This window comes from Ochotona princeps, chromosome 2, assembly GCF_030435755.1.
Source record: "Ochotona princeps isolate mOchPri1 chromosome 2, mOchPri1.hap1, whole genome shotgun sequence".
Taxonomy (NCBI): domain Eukaryota; kingdom Metazoa; phylum Chordata; class Mammalia; order Lagomorpha; family Ochotonidae; genus Ochotona; species Ochotona princeps.
The window spans coordinates 118,061,641-118,077,244 of NC_080833.1; the positions used below are offsets into that span (position 1 = coordinate 118,061,641).

The following is a 15,604-nucleotide window of genomic DNA, read 5'->3' on the forward strand; positions in this document are numbered from 1 at the left end:
TTTGAGTCAATCTTCAGGTGCTGCCTTCATGGGACAGGGTCTTTATGGTTTGAATGTATTGATTGCAATATATGGATATGGTGGTCTTTATTTCTGTAGTTTTCCCTGCTGCGGGTTTCTTGTAGACAGAACAGGACGAGGTGGGAATAATGGATCCCAAGTCTACTTATCATCTGAATAACTGGATGATGACCCTACTGGACCGGTTATTTTAGCCATGCAAAATAGTGATTAGCTGAGATTGCCATATGATCAGTCTAATCAGCCATGTGGCATTCAGCCATAAATATGGCTCGAATCAATGAATTAACCAAGAAAAACTGGTCACATCTGGGCATACACGTGCCGAAGCCATCTCCAGGACTTTCTAAACTTGTGAACACAGCAAATTACCTCATCATTAGATTATTACTCTGCCATCTCTTGAACGTAAAATCAAAGAGTATAGAGTTTGCAACAGTCTTTTGTGGAAGGGAAGGACTTCCTAAAATGTACAGTGACAACATAAGCCATTCCTAGTGATAGCAGCCCCACACCTCGTGCAGTAAAACAGTTCTGTAGGCTCTCAGCACGGTGTCTTATAAGCTACATCTTGGGGAGGTGGAGTCATCAGAACCCCTCCATGCGGAGGCAGAGATGGGGCCAGGAATCCATCCTACGGTCCCTTTGTCCAAGAGACGGTGCTTCCGCTGTGCTTTCCCTGTACACCAAGAAGCCTTCTCTTCAGGTTTCTGTTAGCCTGCCGCTGGGCTTTCTGATTGCTTCTCTTTGCTCAGATGCAGGAGCAACAGAACATGGTGTTATGGTTTTGCGAGAGCTCAACACAAGCTTAGCCTTTATTAAGTTACAGACCCCTGGGGACTAAGATTTGACCCTTTAGCAGTTCCTGAATGAATTATTAGCCTTGCCTCTTGGCATGCACATAATGAACATGTAATGAAATTCAGTAATTATTTCATTTATGTATTTGTTTAATGTGTGCCCTTAAAGTCTGTCTTGTGATCTCGGAAAAAATGTCCACAATTCTCTTGTTTTGACTCTAAGGTTGTAGAAGATAAGATCTGTGCTTGTGTAGCTTTAGTTACTACTCATTGTATTGTGTTAATAAAACTGTACTTTTTATGATTCGGGGAGTAGTGCAACACTTATCCAGGCTCTCTTGATATGAAGATCAGTTAGTAAAGACTAATGGACAGTAAGTGGGCACATAACTTTCCATTTGTGCTTTTGTCCTTTGAAACAAGGGATTCTGAATCTTTGGGGGTAGACCTTTGTCCTGCCCCATCACTCATGAGACGGCTGTTGGTTTCCTTCGAGAGGGTGAGATTCCAGTGTCACACAATTGCTCACGCATAGTGGTGAGGGCGCTGTAGTTGACATAGAACCCAGCCAAAAGCCCCTTCCCATGCACCACCCGTGACTCACAGGCACTTGCCTTTGGTTTGGGAAGGGGTGGCTTTCTGCCACACCTGCCAGGAGGCTCTTGGCCTTCGTCTGCTGCCAGGACTTCTTGCAGGCACGTGGTGCCCTGGCTTCTTTTTGTGTGAAGCATTTTGAGGTCTTTGTTCCTCATCTCCAAGTTAGCACTTGGCTCTGCCTTCTCCCAACGGGCAGTTCTTCTCGAAACCGACTACCTCCAGCCGGAATGGGAGGTTCCTGTTTCTGTGTGATTTGCCTGCATTTGTTATTCCCCCAGCATCATCTTTTGAGGATATGAAAAAAAGGAGAAAGAAACAAATGAACAAGAAACGGAGCTAGCTCGCTCTTGTTCATTCTGGTGGGAACTGGTGTGGCTGTAATTAAGATAGAAAACTATTTTAGGCCATTTTAGGGAACAAGGAGTCCACAATTATGGAAGATTTTCTGCATAAATGTGCTACCGTTTCCCATGCAAACCAATAATTTACTTGTTTTCCAGAAGGGTAGAAGTAATTCATAATTTTCAAAAATTATTTATTATCATTATAATATTTCACCACAGGCAGCAGATAGCCCGTTATTCAGAAGTATAATGCATTTTGATTTAGACAAGGCCAGAATCATGAAATTGGAGGAAATGCAGAAAATATGGGTATTCATGTTAACTAAAGATACTTCACTCAACAAAAGGAGGGAAGTTCTCTCCGCCAAAGACTTTATTTTCCCCCAAATTTAGGGTTTTGTTACTGTCCTCTAAGACTCCTGGTCTTTAACGTCACAGCACTGGCTGAGAGTCCTGGAGTAATTTTTAACTGCAGGACGCATCTCTTGCAGATGTTCTCCCCACCCACCGCAACATCTTTCAGTTTAAATGGCCTGTTAGTTTTCTTCCCAGAGCCGTGTGTCTGCATGGGTGAGAAGTACAGAAGTAGTCAGGAGGAATTTGATACGCCACGTGGGTCAGCTCATTATGACTTCCAGGAAACCACAAGGTAATTGTAGGGTTACTGCTGGTAGGTGCCTCGGTGTTGTGTTCTGCGGTGATACTCGTCTCTGTTCCGCTTGCACCCTGCGCTTGTCTTTCCAGTGCATCTGATTGCATATCTGAATAAAGGTAGTTGACAGATGCGTTTTCAAGCAGAATTCTCCAAAGTGGCATCCAGGAATACTTGGTGTACCTACCTAACCTTAGAGATTTTTAAAGGGCAACATTTATAAAAAAGGAAAAGGCCTGGATTTTAATCTGAAATTAATCTGAAATAATTTGTACCGAGTCATTGGAGATTTTTGGTCCATAAAAAGTGAATTTTCCTTAAATGATATCCTATCGATAGTCTCACTGACCACAAAGTGGTCAGATTTGATGCACCTGCCTCACGTTTTGCCGGTTATTGTGTGCTCTTAACTGGGTCTTTTTTTTTTTATCCTTTGTTCTTCCTTCCCCTGCCCCATATTATAAGAAATATTTATTAGGAATTTAGCTATGAAGGTAACTGGATTCAGCCTGCTTTCTAGGGACTCACATATTAGCATGTGTTTTTAATATTGATGTCAAGATTTCAAAGATACTGTCTCAAGGCATCTGTATATGCACACACACACACATACACAGAGTATTTCAAAATGTTTGTGGCAAAAATAGAAGTAAAAGGCATTTTGCTGCAGAAAATCTGAAATCCATTCATAACGAGGGACCTTCAAAATTCATGAAAATATGAAAAAAACTGCATAGATCTTATTTTTTACATAAAAGAAACCCATCCTTTAATATTTTCCTGCAAACTTTTTCAAGTGTTATTTGGCATTTACTGTAGGTTTGACACTAACTTAAAAAAAAAATACTTTTCAAGCATCTACTAGAACCTTTTAAAAGAATCAGCTGAGGTATATATACAGTTCTCCCTTTTACACAGTTAGGAAGCCTGTGGCTCAGAGAGGTCAGCTCACTTGCCCAGGGTCACACAGCCTTTAAGTGGTGTGTTCAGTCAGAGTTCGTACTGCTGTCAGCTATACACCATTGCTTCTCCTTGTGACTACAATTAACGGGGGCAAATAAAAAAACAATACTTTCATAATTATTACAATTCTAAATAAATGAACATTACCAAATACTTCCTATACATCAGGCACTGTAGCAAGTTACTTTACTTTTGTTGCCTCGTGGAATTCTCCCAATAATCTTATCATGTTGATGCCATTAGTATCACATTTTAAATATTTAGGAACAATGTCAGTCTCTAAGCCCACCCCAGTGCCACACAGCTCTTTCAGAGTGCAGACCCTTTTCACTGGGGTAAATCCTGAAGGACTTCCCATCTGCTGAAGGCCTTGATAAGTCAGTCGAGGAGAGCAGCAGAAAGCCAAGCTGGAATTACAGGGGCTTGAGTGCGGCAGGTCCATGGCCGGGTGGATTCCACTCATCATCAGCCAGCAGTGCCAAGGTTGACGGCGTTGATGAGGAAGGAGAATGGGATGGACCTGCTCACTGTCTCAGGCGTCTGCCCTGTTTGTACGCTAGAGCAACAGCAAGAGCATCCAAAGGAGCCATTGTTTCGATACTGTATTTCCCCGCCTTTGATGATTCATCAACACTTGTCTCTGGATGATGATATCCTTCATTCTTTTTATTTTTATCATCCTATTTTACTGTGCCTACATTTCCTGTAGTGTATATGTATTTCTTTAGTGTTCAAAAATGATGTCTGGATTGGGAGCGCTCATTAGAACGAGGCCAGAACAATGGAGAAGTCTAGTGCACTCTGTGTGTGTGTGCATGGTGTGTGTGTGTATGCTTGTGCTGATGTTTGGGACTGTCGGGCGACGACGGGTCACCTGCAGGCTGGGCTCCTTCTGTGAAGGCTCCTTAAAAGAGACTAACCCACTTAACCTATTTTTGTGTCTTATGCCTTGTGACTACTGTCTTCTGCCTCCCTTCCCCCATCAGACATGTTAATGGCGCATATCATCTTCCCTTTCATCAGCCAAAAACAACCTTGCTTGGCGTCTCTGATTTCAGCCTGTCACTTGATGAGGTCCCTGCTATTTATATTTTTGTTTGTTAGGAGGGAGGTGGTGGTGGGGGGAAAACATATAAATAAAGCCCAAGCAAACCCAACCACCCTACTGGATAGGAAGGGAGTCCCTCCTCTGTGGTAGCAGGGCTGCCTAACTGGTATTTAAACAGGGACCAAGAGGTCCACACTGTGAATGCCATTGAAAGGGTTACTGGGAAATGCAAACAAAAACAACATGCAAATGAGCCTGCCAGCAACAGGTGGACTTAATCAGATGCTGTCAGATGAATTCAGCATCTCCCCGATTGTCGCCTCTCTTTGCCTCCCATTCGGAAGCCCTCATCTGCTCCAGATGTGGTTTAATTTACTGCGACTTGGCTAATTACTGTAATTAAGGATTAATTACTGTTAATTACTTTCACATAAACTCAACGCCAGTCAAAGAGCGGAGCCTTATGAAGTCTGCCACAGAAGTGAGCACGGCTCGGCGGCCTGTGTGAGCTCTGCAGGTCCCACTGTATTGCGAGGGCCGCTGCTGCCCCGAAGCTTCTTGACCTTCCAGCATCATCAATGGGGATGGGAGACCAAAGGTGCGGGCAGGGTCAGTGCTCAGGCCCTCACTGTGTGTCAACTACGAGGCACTTGCTTACGCTGTGGGCAGACAGAAGGATGGGGCCAATGCTGGAGAGAGGCCTGGGCAACCTGTGAGGGGATGTAGAGAGTGTTGGCCTTTACCAACAAGGACCTAAATCTTCTGCCCTTCCCCTGCTGTCTTTGGGACTGCTCAGAAGCCAAAACTTTGGCTTGGTGCTGTACCCCAAGCTCCATCGCAGAAGCTGTTCACCAAAAGTAATCACAACAAAAAGTAAACAAGTCCCAGGGCATCCCTTTTTTTTTTTTCACTCACTATTGCTTTCCCGTCTTAAAACATGTTCTTCCTTTTTTATTTTAAATGTTTTGTTGTTATTGAAAAGGCAGACATGCAGAAAGAAGAAGAGAGAGAAAGAAAAGATTTTCTGTCCACTGGTTCTCTCTTCTATGGCCTACAACAGCCAGAGCTGAGCTGATCCGAAGCCAGCAACTAGAAGCTGCTTCTGGTTTTCCCACGTGGGTGCAGGATCCCAAGGTCTCGACTGCTTTCCCAGGCCACAAGCAGGGAGCTGAATGGGAAGCGGAGCAGCTGGGACACAAACCAGCACCCATATGGAATCCCGGGCATGCAAGGCAAGGATTCAGCCTCTAGGCCATTGCGCCAGGTTCATGTTCTTACTGAATAAGTGAGAAATGGATAAAGAAGTAGTTCAACACTCAGTATGTATTTAATCATACAACTTTGGAATTAGTATTACTTCAGATATCTGTTCTCTGACTTCACCTTGCCGGTTCACCTTCACCTTGCTCTGTTCTTCACCTATGGAATCTAGTTAGTCTTTGATTTTGAAATGTTTCGCAGTCCTTAAGTCCTGATTTCAACTTGCGCCTAGCAGTTGACCTTGACTTCCACTCCGTGAAGGAAGTTGAAGGCTTTAATCCTGAGCTCTCCCTTTCTTCCCACACATTGTCTCCAAATTTATCTACACCCTGTTTTCTTTTTCTGCTGTCACAGCCAGGGACTGTCTTTCTCCAGGTGTTTCCTCTGCCTGTGTCCCTCCTTCCCCTCACTTCTGGTCCCTTCAGTGTTTCTTTATCTATGGCCTACAGAATTCTCTTGAATGCATAGAACTTGCCAAAACTACAGAAGCCTCCTTTTGATTGTCCCTCTGGCCTATGTCTCCCTTCCCTTGCACATAGCATTCAAAATCTTAGAGATGCAAGTTTACAATTCCTCCACCACTTCCGTCTTTGTCATCATCATGGACTCAGATGCTAGGTAATGTCATCCATACTCCACAGTTGCTTAACACGGGGTGTATTTTTTCAGTTCTCCACTTATCGAATCTCTTTCCTGGCTCTTTCTGATTTTTTTTTTTTTCTGCCTGACATATTCTCAGATGTTCAGCTTCTTGGGCCTCTTCCTTCACCAGGTCTTGAGACTTTGAGATCAGAGGGTTCTGACCCCTGGCTGTGTGTAGGTCTCCTTCTGCACTTTGGCTGGGGAAATCCCATCATTCAGGATACCTTACATCTCAGGTAAGGTATCACTTACTTGATAGACTGACAACTCCTTGATGTCAGACCATGGCTCTTATTCGTTTTTGCATCCCACAGGGGTTTAATGCTACCCAACGATATCTCATGGTTGCTGGGCATGGAACTCTAGACTACTTGTATCTTTTGAAGGCCTGTCTTGTTTCCTGTGCAAATTCACTTCACAGGAGGATTTGTCTTTTGGGGGCAAGGCAAGTTTTGTGTCACATAAGACATCCTAGGACCAAATTATTTTAAAAGATGAAATCCACATAAAGTATTTTTGATAATAAAATTCCAAGCAATACATTGTTGATACAGAAAAGGGACAGTGAACACACTTTCTGAAGGAGGTTTCAGTTCTGTATGTTGCCCTTATTGACGAAGAGTAGCCTGTTAGCATTTAGTTTAGGCTGTCTTCACTTTCATTCTATGATACTGTGCAAGTATAATAGAAGAGTTCATCTGGGACTAATGAGACATTGGAATTAAATTGGGAACCAGTGGGTAGGCCTGTAATCCCAATACGTCTTACAGATGCCAGTTCATGTCCAGGCTGTCTCTGCTTCCAATCCAGGTCCATGATAAAGGCCACAGAAAAGCAGTGTAAGGCGGCCCAAGTGGTTGGGCCCCTGACACCAATGTGACATGCAGTTGGGAGATCTCTCTCACTCTTTCTTCCTCTCTCTCTCTCTCTTTGTCTCTTCCTCTCTCTGTAGTTCATTCATGGAAATAATAAATCTTTCTTGAAAATCTGTTTGCTAATGCATCTCATAATTTTAATGCATTTTAAGTTAAATGAATTGCAAAAGAAAATTTGTTTAAATCTTAGACAAAGACTATTGACCTATGACAAGAAAACAACTTGTGCAATTAACTCATATTTTTCTCTCTTTTATTTTTTTGTAAGAGTTTTAAAAACATGCATTTGAAAGATAGAGTACAGAAAGATGACGAGATAGGGAGGGAAAGAGAGATTTTCTGTCTGTCGGTTTACTCCCCAAAATGGCTGCAATGTTCGGAGCCAGGAGCATCCTTCCTGTCTCCACTTGGGTGCAGGGGCCCAGAGGCTCGGGTCATCTTTCTTTTTTTAATTAATTAATTAATTTTTTAAAATATATTTTTTAAGTGATCTTACTTAGTTGATTAGGGCACAAAGGGTCAAGGACTACATGCAAGTGGGCAATACCATTGTTTCCACAGTAATATCATTTTTTTCCCTGTATCTGGGGTCAGAGGAGAAACAAAGGGAAAAACCCCACCCAGCCTCTCAACCATCCCAGGTCCCCGATGTGGGGCATGCTCCGAGGGTCCAAGTGAACCAATGGGTGTTGTAGTCCAGTTTGATCCTACCCACTTCATACTCGGTCCTCACACAAATCAGTGGGAGCTGCAGCCTAGTTGGGGCGACTCCCCATAACCCCCACCAGGCCTGCTCCCTACCCTTGTGCCATGCATACAAGTATGTACCGCAAGCTTGTTCAGTCTGCCCCAAATCCCATTTAGCTCTCGTACTTGTCAATGGGCATTGAAGCCTAGTTCAACTCAACCAACCTACTATCCAGTCCACACACATACTGGCAGGTGCCTTTCTGTCTAGCCACCCCTGCCCCTCTCCTGGTTTTTGTGCTCTCCAGTGGGAGTGGTTACCCATGAGGGAGGTTTCCACTATCTCCCTACTAGGCCACTCCAGCTTCTGGATTGTGCACTCTCCAGGTGGTTCTGGCATTTGACTTAACAGAATTGGCCCCCAGTGCCAGCTTCTGCCATCTGATGATGTGGCAAAGCCCAACCAACCCTTACCCACTCCAACTTTTGCTTGCACCAGTTGGAACAGTCAGCCCAATCTGGCCGTTCCTCAATCTAGCTCACATGAGGCCCACAGGTGTTGTAGCCCTGCTCAGTCTGGTCTGCCCCCATCCCAACTCATGCTCTCCAGTGGGAGTGGTTGTCCAGCAGGGGAGCCCAACTCCCCTGCCAGCTTTGCCTCCTCCCTCAGCCCCCCGGTTCTCACGTGTGATGTTTGGACGCTGCAACCACATCTGGTATGGCTCACCTCACCTTGGCATTCCATAATATGCACTGGCAAATCCAAGTACCAGCATAGAGTGTGGGTCAGGCCAGTTTTTGGTCGCAACACATACCAGTGCACATTTGGTCATCTTTCAATGCTTTCCTAGAAACATTAGCAAGGTGTTGACTCAAAAGTGGGACTTGAACTGATTTGTGTATGGGAAGCCAGTGGGCACTGCTTTAATCTGCTACACCACAGCACCAGCGCCTTCTATTTTTCTTTTAATAAGCATTGTTGCATTTTTCTTTGTGGAATTCCTGGAAACATTCTATTAACTTTTTTCTCTTCAGTTAATTTCTGTAGTGCAGTGAGGACTTGCATGTAGTTACTCTGTGTTGCTACATTCTGTAAATGTATGTGGGCTTATACTTTCTCATATATGTGTGCTAATTATAATTGTAATGGATACATTCACATGAATGTGATTTCAGTGGGTGTGTACATTACAGACACTGAAAATACGTCAGATCCTTCTCTTACACACTTTGAAGCTGTCTGCTTCCACATTTCCTCCTAGAATTTAGTTGTTAGAAGCATATTACTGAGAGTTCAGATTCCCAGCAGTGGTTTGAAAGAAACATTTTGTGTGTGTGTGTGTGTGTGTGTGTGTGTGTGAAATGAACCAGATTCCACTTCAATGCATAACACTTTTGCATGTTTAAAATACAGAAAATATAAAAATGGCAATGCTAAGCTACTTAGCTCCATCCTATTATTTCTTGTCTGAATAATTAATTCGCCATTTGAATTTCTCCTTTAAAGTAATTTCTGTTTTTCAAGCCAGCCCCCTCAGGTAATGGGTTTGCCATTACTCACCAAGTATTAACTCTTGCAGTTAGGGATTGAGTATATTTTCCCCAATATATGAAATGAGTATAATGTAAGTGGTTCACTTAACAATCATTTACTGAATGCCTGCTGTGTGTCACACACAGTACTAGGCCCTGAGGATGACATGGCATTAAATTATCTGTAGTGATAAATTACAGGATGATAAAATTAATAATACACCATTACTATGAGTAACAAATACAGTTTGACATATTGAACATTTTTCTCTTGTGGTCATATTTATGTACATGCCTAGACAGCATGTAAAAGGAGAAGAATGGAAAGATGGAACTTAACAGGATGGTCCTGCGATCTGGAGAAGGAATATTTGTGTGCTGTTTCTCTGGCAATGAAGTCGATTATTTAGGGACTATCTCTGAGGTATAGATATGTGGAATAGAGAGATAATAACGTGACATTGTTTTGCAAGGCGGAGAGCAAGATAGTGATAGGCCAAAAAGTGAAGCCTGGAATACTTTAACTGCTGCTATAATTCATGAATGCTGTTGCAAAAACACTGATCTCTAGCTGGTATTTAATGCCCATGCTTAATTTGTTTGATCATATGCATTATGCAGTTATTTACATTATAATGCATGAGCTATAGATGCACTATATGTGGAGCTATCTATATTCTAATGACAGTATATATTGTATTCTCTGTATTCATTGCCACATTTTTAAATAATACTGCTTTTGTAAAATGAAGTATTTGGGTATAAGTATTTATTTAACACTTGATTGCCTAAGAATTTACTAACAAGTTTAGAGAGACCAAATATAAATATGCAAGATGATATTATATATGCATAATAATAAATTTATATATATGGCACATGTGGTAGACATGTTTCTAACTTTACAGCCTCACTGAAAATACCACCAATTTGTATGTGACAATATGCATGTGCTTTTACCAATCTGTTTAGAATCATGGAGTTGTTTATACGGGCCTCATTGGTGACAGTAGAGGAAAAACTGAAAAGAACAATTGAAAGAGAAAGAAGGAGCAGAGAGAACAGTAGTGATTAAGCCAGCATTGTTCTGTACAGATTGGGGGCTGCCTGCTATTGTTTTCCAGCACTTGAAGATGAAACATATTCATTTAGCTTTCAGGACGAATGGCTTTAATAAGGGCAGAGCAGAGAGGTGGGGTAACACTCAAGACTAGAGAGACCCATCAAGGCTCCCCCTAAGGCCATTCCTTGAGAGCGCTGGACCACATGACCATTAACTCTGCAATCAGGACAAGTTTTCAACATTCCGGGGTATCCTTCAATGGCAGGAAGAGTCATTTGGAGTCAAGAGAAGATGTATATCAGCAGTAATTGGATTCCAGCCAAGGCTCTAGGACAGTGTTATCTATGGTGAGTGGAGAGGTAGGGGCTGCACGGAGCCACAGCCAGGAGATCGGCAGTGCTGGAGGCCACGGGCTGGGCACACGGAGCGGCTGCTTTGCCCAGGACTCACTGACGCCTGGTATGAGTGTCAGGGATTCTGCCACACCAGTGAAATCCAGTTTGTGAATATCCTCCTGGACAAACTTGGGGTTCCACTGATGAGGCTGCCCAGGTTGCACTTCACTAGACACAGCCACATAGGACCTGAAAATGCCCCCCATCCGGCCTCTTCCCACTGCTGCCCCCATCTCCTGACTATTTCATTACAATCTGCCTTCGGGCCGGAATTGCCCTGCTTAAGCCTCAAATCATTATAATTACCATTATTAGAAATAGCTGCGGGGGAGGCATTGGAACACCAAGTGAAAATGTGTGAGTGTGTCCGCTGGCGGTGGAATCACTCCTTTTGAGCTAGGGGACCACAAGGCATGAGGGTTCCACCAAAGCCAGCTAATGCGACGGCTGTCAGCTCCACTCACCCTACCTGTCAAGAGGGGGATGCGGTGGGGTTCATTTTTTTAATTGACACCTTCCTCTCTCATTCCACGCTCTCTCATCTCAACCTAATTCCTCCTTTTATCTTCCTTCTTTTCTCTGAAAAAAAAAAAAATCCCTTTCCCTGCTACTTGAAAATAAAACAAAGGGAAAAAGCCACAGGAACAAAAGCGACATAAATATTATCCCCCAGAAAATACAGTTTTTAACAAAAGCTCAAGTCAGGAAGTGCATGCAAAGTCAGACAAATAGCTGTCCACCAAATACGAGGCAGACAAGAAGGACAGGTGGAGGAGAGAGACGCAGAAAGGCCAGCAGAGAGGAAAGGAAAGGGAGGAAAGATGGTGCAAACATCAGAGGGAAGAGCGAGGGAGAGCAGGACTAAGATTGCATTTTTCACTCTCGTTGACTTCTAGTCCTTGGGTAAGCACAGCCTGCAGTTTTCATGCTATTGAAAGAAAACAGTGAGGTCTATGGGCTGGGGAGGGGAGCCATAGACGTGTCAGGTGAATGGCTTTGATTTTTCAGCTCCTAAGTAGCACTTCAGGAGGAACTACAAGGTAAAAATGGGATGTCGTGCCACTGACAGAGATTCAGGCAGACAGGGGAGAAAGCGTGTGTCTCAGCAACTCTCCCAGTGGTGGTGCCTGAACGTCTCCCCCCATGACCTTCAGCAGACCTGAGAAATCTACCCACCCTCTGGCTGCGCAAACACCTGACGGTAGAGCCCCATGAGAGAGCTTTGTGTGCCTCTTCAGGTCTCGGAATGATCATTTATTTGGAATCAGATTGACAGGAAACAGGATGTTTGGGGCACTTGAAGATGAACTGGGTCAGTCGCTGAAGTCAAGAAACAAATCAGGATGATTAGAAGATATAGGATGAGATTAGAAGATATTTCAGGATTTTAAAAATGTTGTTACTTGGGCCCGGCGGCATGGCCTAGCGGCTAAAGTCCTCGCCTTGAAAGCCCCAGGATCCCATATGGGCGCCAGTTCTAATCCCGGCAGCTCCACTTCCCATCCAGCTCCCTGCTTGTGGCCTGGGAAAGCAGTTGAGGACGGCCCAATGCATTGGGACCCTGCACCCGTGTGGGAGACCCAGAAGAGGTTCCTGGTCCCGACATCGGATTGGCGCGTACCAGCCCGTTGCGGCTCCCTTGGGGAGTGAATCATCGGACGGAAGATCTTCCTCTCTGTCTCTCCTCCTCTCTGTATATCTGACTTTGTAATTTAAAAAAAAAATCTTTTAAAAAAAATGTTGTTACTTGTTTTTGATTGACTGAAGAGAAAGTTAATGTGAGTGGATACACCTGTATTATGTGTATAGCCTGATGGGTTTTTGACAAATGCGTGCTTTCATCTCAGCTACCACCGCATCACGCTAGGAAGTTCTCTGTTGCCGTTCGACAGCCCATTTTCCGCCTCTGTCCTCACCACCTGGCCAGCGTTGCTCTGCTTTCTGTAGCTACAGATTAGCTCTTCTAAAATTTTGTTCTGTAAGTGAAATTACACAGCTCGTAGCCTTTTCCGTCAAATTCTGCTATAGACATATATGTATATATTAAATAAGATGTATTCTATGTGCAATTGCTATACACTTCTTGGATATAATCTAAAAATTATGTTTTACTTGGTTTAACAGCTTGTTCCTTTGGGTTGCTCAGTAGTATCTCATTGTAAACAATGTATCTCATTGTTTTTCCATTCATGAATTGCTGGATATTTATTTAAGCTTAGTTTGTTTTTACTTGGTCGACAAAGGCACAGAGACAGAGACCTTCCATCTAGTGATTCAATCCCGCAGATGCTTGCAAAGGCCAGGGCTAAACCTCCTTCTGAGGGTGGAAAGTAAGAACTCACTGGCTGCCTCCCTCGGGAGTCGCAGGGACCAGGTCCTTGCACCCCCTTACCTGCTATCTCTCGGGGTGCATGTCCACAGGGAGCTGAGGTGGAAAGTGAAGCAAGAACTCAGAGCTGAGCACTGCAAGGTGGAACGTTGGCGTTTCAAGCAGCATCTTTACTGCTGTTCCAAACAGCCGCCCCACCGTCTGGAGTCATCGTGAACAACACTAGCATGCACATTTGTGTGCAAATCTGCATATGGCATCTATTCTAATTTCTGTTGAGTAACGACAGAGGACTTATTTCCCAAGTCATAGGATAACTGTAGAATTAACGTTCTGAGAAATTACCACAGTATTTTCCAAAGAGATTATATTGCTAGTTGCTCTTTACTGAGATCTTTGCACACAGGAAAAATTAGCTGAGGTATAATACGCATTCATAGAAATAAGCATGGACAGTATCTGTTTCTTGTGTTCTGTAAAGTTGAATTTATGCTCAGATTTTAAAAGCAAACACAAAACACAGGGCCAGCTCACCTCTCCCACATGGGCACCTGCGATGCCAGCATCCGACGTGGGCATTGTTCCATGTTGTGGCTGCTTTCTCTCTGATCCAGCTCCCTGCTTATGGCTTGGAAATCATCAGAGGATAACTCAAGTCCTTGGGCCCCAGCACCCATGTTGCAGGGCTGGAAGAAGCTTCTGGCTTCAGATTTGCTCAGTTCCGGCCATTGCGGCCATTTGGAGAGTGATCCAGCAGATGGAAGAGCTCGCTCTCTGTGTCTCCTGCTCTCTGGGATACTGTCTTTCAAATGAAAATAAGGTAAATCTTGAGCAAAAAGCTCAAATGATTGAGCTGGAATTGTGGCATAGTGGATAAAGTTGCAGCCTATGACACTGGCAGCCCATATGGGCACTGCTTCAAGTCCCAGTTGCTCCACTTCCTGTTAAAATGCACCTGGAAAAGCAGTGGAAATTGGCCCAAGTCCTTGGAACCCTGCACTTATGTAGGAGACTAGGAAGAAATTCCTGATTCCTGGCTCTGGCCCAGTCCTAGATGTTGTGGCCATTTGGGGGAGTGAACCAGTGAATGGAAGATCTCTCTCCGTCTTTTGTTCTCTCTGCCTTCCAAATAAATCATTTTTAAAGAAAATGATATAATTCTTTCATTTTTCAAATTAATTGGCATTAAAATAAAACCTGTCCTAAGATCTACAAAATGCAATGATTAGTTGATCTGGTCAAATTGTATACCATAGGTTTTAAGGAAACACCAAATCATAGCCATGCTTCTACTGGATTATCAGTCTTAACTTCTCTAACTTCATACTTGAGTCTCATCCTGTCCGAGAAACCTTCCGTAAATGAAGCCACCCTTTATCTCATTCCTTCCCTTCACTGTGATTTATGTAGAGTTTACTGTAATGCCAGTCAATGTAGATCTCTTTATGGACTGCATAATTATTTTGAATACATGAACTTAGTCCCCAGGACTTACAGTTTAAAAATGGACACTGTGATTCAAAGGTAACGTATCTTAAGTGTGACCCAACCATAGATACATGCTCACATGCAGTTCAGTGTGTGTGTGTGTGTGTGTGTGTGTGTGTGCGTGTGATTTGTAAAGGCATGCCACTACTCCTGTGCTGGGCCTCAGGTGGTCCCCACCTTCATCCCTCTGGAGTAAATAATCATGTGATAAAGTTCCAGGAATATCTGGTTGTGGGTTTTCTTTTTCCACCTCGGCTGCTGCTGTGTTACCTAGCAGCCTGTGTTCTACACAGTGCTTGGTTCTCTCTCTCACAGCTTGTGGCAAGCTAAATTATTCCAAGATTCAATGAATACCTGCTATTGAGCAGCTTCCCTAACCACCCAAACTGGTCTTTTGTTAGTGGTTATTGAGAGGATTGTCACAGCCATTGACCTACTCAATTTTACTTCAAAAGAAATGAGCATTTTTCTTCCCCTTTCATTTCAAAAAGCAGATATGGCAATTTGCTAAAATTGCTGTCTTTAAAAGTTTAGATGATTATACTTCCCCCCCCCCCCTCGCCTTTTTTCTTCCTTTTCGTTTAAGCAGCACAGTGCCGTCTCTTTTTGTGGAATTGGACACAATTCTGGCTGCAGCATTTTTGAAGCAGCAGCATGTGCGTGCCGGAGGTAGGCGCGGGGGAGCGATAGTTCCTTACACATCCACTTACCTGAGATCTCAGAGACAAAAATAAGATTCTCTTGGACTGAGTAAAATTTCACATTTAAATTCTAAGTGTCCATTTTGTCTATGCTTAAATTACAAAGATTTGTAGCTTTTTTTTTTTTTAAGAAATAAAAGTAACATGTGCCTACTGGAAAGTCTCCATTTCTTGGTGGGAGACATGTAGGTAGCCACAAGCCTTAT

The 15,604-nt window shown here is 43.5% G+C and overlaps 1 protein-coding gene across 4 annotated transcripts in view; it reads left to right on the forward strand.

Annotated features, from left to right (window-relative positions):
• The window catches only part of PBX1 (PBX homeobox 1), a 314,626-nt gene that overhangs the window by 154,238 nt on the left and 144,784 nt on the right, over window positions 1-15,604 (forward strand). The gene's annotated exons all lie outside the window — the stretch shown is intronic.